Below are 5,525 nucleotides of genomic sequence, written 5' to 3' on the forward strand. Positions count from 1 at the left end.
TTCTTAACCTTGGGTTACTCAGGAGTTTTGGACTGCAACTCCCAGAAGCCTTCACCACCAACTGTGCTGGCTGGGGTTTCTGGGAGTTGCAGTTCAAAAGCATCCGAGTAACAAAGGTTAAGAACCACTGCTCTAGGAGATACAGATGGAGGATGGGTGAAAAGGGTGGAGAACAGGATGAAGAAGTAGGCCGAGGATGCAGGTGGGGAAGGTGATGCGGTGATACTATCAGGCAATGCTTTTGAATGTGAAGAGGAACAATGGGGCAAAAAAGACAAGATACGGATTCAGGACATCTGCAATTTTGGCAGATTAAGTGGCTTGGACAAAGCACAGAGGAAGAAACAGGAGGGGGATTTGTTTGTTTGCTTGCTTGTTTTTTCTTTTTAAACAGAAATGAAGATGGACTTTTATCAGCCATTCTCAACCAGTCTGTGGCCACAGCCATAAACACAATGTGAAAGAAATACAGGATTGTATAAGTTGCATGATGAACCTTACAAGGTGGTATGTGGAGAATTACTTTGAGTCTGTGGTCCCCTTCAAATGTGCCAGGCTCCCCCAAGATGCATATGATCCCTGTTGAGAACGGTTGATCTAGATCATGCTAAATGGGGTCACTTAAGTTGGGGTGTGGTTGATCCTTGCCTACAGATGCAAGGACTGCCCCAAATGGCATACAGCACCTGAAAGTGCCCTTGTTTAGCATGATCTAGATCACTGGTTCTTAACCTTGGGTTACTCAGGAGTTTTGGACTGCAACTCCCAGAAGCCTTCACCACCAGCTGTTCTGACTGGGGTTTCTGGGAGTTGCAGTTCAAAAGCATCCGAGTAACAAAGGTTAAGAACCATTGATCTAGATCAGCGATGGCGAACCTATGGCACGTGTGCCACAGCTGACATGTGGAGCCATTTCTGCTGGCACGTGAACCATAAGTCACTGGATTGCTCCCCCCCCTCCTGGTGCAGCCAAACCTGAGAAGGTGGGTTCAGCCATAGTGCTGGTGCTTTGGCAGGCAGATCCGGAGCAGATGGTGCTGGTGGCAGATCTGGAGTGGGGTCTTGAGGCACCTCTGTGCCTGGGATTCCCCCTTCCGCCACCACTTCCGGTTCAGCCACCACCACTTCCAGTTCTGCTGCCACTGCAGCATGCTGCCCGCTAGTTTTTGAGGTGGTTTTTTTTTTCATTTTGGGCACACAAGCCCAAAAAGGTTCACCACCACTGATCTAGATTATCAAGGTTAGAATACCTGGGCCATCTAGTTGCACCCTCAAGCTCCTACCTCCTGGGTGACAGATGGGGATGCTAACTACTATATGAACAAGGATGTTAGTAAATAACTTCTTGCTAATATGCACATTGCTGCTCTCAAACTCACTTGGTCTCAAGCTCACTCTTTCCCCATGCCCTAAATCCAGTTCTTCAATTCCTTTGTCAGAGAAATAGGTACACATAGACTCTCCACAATGGCTACAAGCAGATCCCTCAACCTGGAAGCCAGATCTAGGAGCTTTTGTAAGGAACCTTTCTTCTTGCTCTATCCTTAGATGGATTTCCAGAAGAGTACAGTGAACCCTCGACTTACAGACGGCTCAACATACAGACTTTTCGAGTTACAGACTTCTCTGGCCGCAAAATTTAGGTTCGACTTGCAGCCAGAGAATCGACCTACAGACCGGAAAAACCCCAAAATGGAACAAAAATGGAACAAAAACGGCTGGTTATGGGATTAATCTGTTTTCAATGCATTGCAGGTCAATGGAGACTCGACCTACAGACTTTTTGACCTGCAGCCACTGTTCCAGTATGGAATAATTCCATAAGTAGAGGGTCCACTGTAAAACCCTTCCTTATCTTTTCTTTTTGCATATTGCTGAGATTCTGTTTAGTGATCTCTGATGCACTCTGCCAATAAAATACCAAATATTCCTGCTTAGAGAACTATTTAAAATATTTGTCCAGTTCCATGTGGATCTGGCCTCCATATCTGGCCCTCTTGAAAAACTTAAAGTGTTGTGCTTGACGTCTCTGCAAGCTGGAACTGTAATAATGGATTTATGAGTGACCACGTTTCTCAGACAGAGGTAAGTTGCTTATCACAAATTTGTTACCTTTAATTTTGCACATCAGAGTCATTATGGTATAAATGGCTGCTATTATTATTATTTATGGAAAATAATAGCCATTTATACCGTAAGAAATTATTATTTTCTTGCCTCACAGGATGGTTAGAAGAGGCAAATCAATAATAAAATAATTAAGCTTTCCCCCTACATTATCCTTTTTGGAGCTTCTGGGAATTGAAACCCGAAACATGTGATGGGCCCTGGCCTAGGAAAAGGAGGGGTGACTGCTAGAAATTTGTAGGTAGAATGAGAGGGGAAAGCTGGCAAAGTAATGTGGGGATGGCTGAACTTACATATTGTTTCACTTTATGCACCAATGGCTATTATCCTGCTTCCTGGCTGGATAGCTCACTTGTTTAGGTATCTGGCTGTGGATCCAGAGTTTGGGAATTCAATTCCTCACTGTGACGTCTGCAAGGAGAGCCAGCCTGTATAGCCTTGGGCAAGGCACACAGTCCCAAGATGCCCCTAGAAGGAGGGAATAGTAAACCACTTCTGAGTACTCTCTACCTGGAAAACCCTGAAAAGGTTCACCAGAAGTTGGAATTGACTTGATGGCACATAATTATTATTATTAGTATCCTGCCTAAACATGGAGCAGAAAGGAAATCACATAGGCATCCCCTTCTCCCATCCTGCTCTGGCAGGCTCCTTGTTTTCTGAGTGCAAGAATGGGCATGAGACAGGGAGTCTTCTGGAGTGGCGGGAAGCTTACATGACTTCCCTTCTGCTCTTCATTTAAGCAACAGGATAGTAGCCAAAATCTTTTCTAGTAGCAATATTAGCTTTAGCTGAATATGTTCCATTGGACCCAAACCTTGTTTTTGTTACATGATTCCACAGCCTGTACCATGTAAGATGCAGTTATGTCATATCCTCCGACAAAAGGATATCTTGAACAATCAGAAGTGATCAGTAGGGATATGCATGGGGGGCTCTTATTGTTTTTCTTTTGTTTTGAATTCTTTTGGAGAAAGTTCTTTCTTTGTGTGTTTTTTGTACCTATTCTTTTGTTTTTCATGAAAGTGAAAACCTTTTTCATTTTTCCCATTTATGTTTTCTGGCACTCCAAAAGTGCAAAAGAATCCTTAAAAACTATTTGAAAAGGCAGAGGCAAGGCAAGAGAGAACCAACCTACCCCAAATTAGGCAACAGTACATGAGAAAGAAAAACCATTATCAGACTTCTGCAGTCATTAGTTTATAATGTAAGGCTCACCATCATCACCACCACTACCACCACCATCAGGCAACAGATGAGGAGAAATCTTCATCAGACTATGCAAATATTAGTTTATATGCCATCACATCATATCCTCATCCTCACCATCGGGCAGATAAGAAAGAAAAATCATCATTATCAATACATACGCATAGCCCCCCTCCTAAAAACTGAGAAAAGATTGAAAGGAAATTAAGGCAAGAGATTTGTTAAAAGCTCCTCCTCTCACTACAAGAATTTCTGCCACTTGATGCCTCTTCTTGTCTTCTTTTAGTCCAGCGGGCAGGCTAAGTAGCAGCAAAAACAATCCAAGAAAAGAAATGACTCCACCCTCCCCAAAAAGGGGGAAAAATCTCCAGAGGAATTGGGGGGTGGGGTGGGAAATTAAAAAATAAATAAATCCAACAAGGCATACTGGCACAGATAGGCTGCCAGATGGCAGAAAAAGTAATCCAAAGAAATGGGGGAAATCCCTCCAAAAGCAAGAGGAGAAAAAAAAAGACAAAAAAGGAAAGGATCCAAGTGGGAGGGTACTAGATGTTCAGCAAACAGTAATCTCATATGCAAATATGACTTGTCACTGGATTCCAGGTCCTTTTGCATATTCAAATTGTATGGTTCCCAAGATATTCTGATTGCCTGCTGACAGCCCTTGTGATGCTACTGGATGAAAAATTTCTCATGTGATTTCACATAAAAAGGACGGAAAGTTAAATGAAAAATAGAACACACAAAAAATCTACATGAAACTTCAGTTTACCATTCTTTTGTAAACTTGAGTCGTTTGTGTTTGAGATTATCTTTCACAATCTCCAAAAGAACATGAATTGTACAAAAGAGAGTTTCTTCTGTGTTTTGCTAAATGTTAAATGAAAAGCCTGCCTCTAGTCATTAGATCTTTCTTGCTCCTAAAGACTTCCCCTGGGGAGGGGGGGAAGGGATCCTTAAGAAATCTTGGAAGTAATGGAATAGGAAGGTTTAAATTAAATTAAATTTTTCTGTTGCTGGTTGATGACACCATCCTCATTGCATGGCATAAAGCTGAGCAACTGGATTTCAGCCATAGTTTTCCTCACAAATTCTCTCTCCCTCTTTCTCTGAAGTTTCTGAATAATCTTTTTTGGAGGTGCGCACATTAGTGTTTGTAGACTAAAACTCCCAGAATTCCCCAGGTAGCATACATGTACATATCTGTTTCTTACATTACAGCCCGAGGATGACCCCCAATAGAGACATTTGGGGCCAGAGAAATTCCCGTAGTTATCGGACATCCCTTTTGCCATTTACAACACCTCTGTTTTCTGGTCCTTGGGTTCTTTTGGGAAAGGAAGAAAGTCTATAGGTCTTCTTGCTTGAACTCCCCTAGACCAGACCTGTGACTCTTCTTAGCAGGGCGGGAAAAGGAAAACAGATCAACTTGAGGGTAATGCTGATACTGAAGGCAGACCTTAGGAGAACTCCCTACCTTCCAGGGTCTCTGCTGCCTTTGTTTACTGATAGGGAAAGACTGGTGTACTGTACAGGGGTGCCTCACTTAACGACGATAATCTGTTCCAGGAAAATCGCTGTTAAGCGAAAACATTGTAAAGCAAAATTAAAAACCCCATTGAAACGCATTGAAACCCATTCAATGCATTCCAATGTGGTAAAAACTCACTGTCCAGTGAAGATGCTCCATACAGCGGCCATTTTCGCTGCCTGTATAGTGAGGAATCCATCCCTAAACACAACGGGGAGCCATTTTAAGCACCCGGCGGCCATTTTGTAAACCTGATGATCAGCTGTTTTTGATCATCGTAAAGCGAAAATTGGTTCCCAAAGCAGGGAACCGATCATTGCTAAGCGAAACTCCCCCAAAAGATCATCATAAAGCGGATTGGTCATAATGCGGGGCAATAGTTAAGCGGGGCATGACTGTATTCTTTTTATTGTATTTGGGCTGCCCTGGCCATCACCATTGTTCTACAAACAGCTCTCAAGCTATTCAGAGTTTCTTCTTAGCTTTCAAGAGGGAAGAACTAAGTACAACTTGAAAGAATTAAGAACTACATTTGCAGAATAGATAGTCCGTGGCCTGAGCAGGAAGGGGCACCCTCTGAAAATCTGGGGTGAAGAATCCATGTTGTGAACTCAGTTATTATTTATTTTTATTGGATAGGTTTGACTTTCAAGTTGGA

General features: G+C 42.8%; 1 long non-coding RNA gene across 1 annotated transcript; it reads left to right on the top strand.

The window, feature by feature from the left end:
* Positions 1-372: 372 nt before the first annotated feature.
* Positions 373-1,704, top strand: LOC144583320 (uncharacterized). Its single transcript, XR_013537044.1, has 2 exons — positions 373-507; positions 1,549-1,704. It is a non-coding gene; the product is annotated as an uncharacterized LOC144583320 (long non-coding RNA).
* The last annotated feature ends 3,821 nt before the right edge of the window (positions 1,705-5,525 follow it).

The sequence above is a fragment of the Pogona vitticeps genome, chromosome 5, assembly GCF_051106095.1.
Source record: "Pogona vitticeps strain Pit_001003342236 chromosome 5, PviZW2.1, whole genome shotgun sequence".
Lineage (NCBI taxonomy): Eukaryota > Metazoa > Chordata > Lepidosauria > Squamata > Agamidae > Pogona > Pogona vitticeps.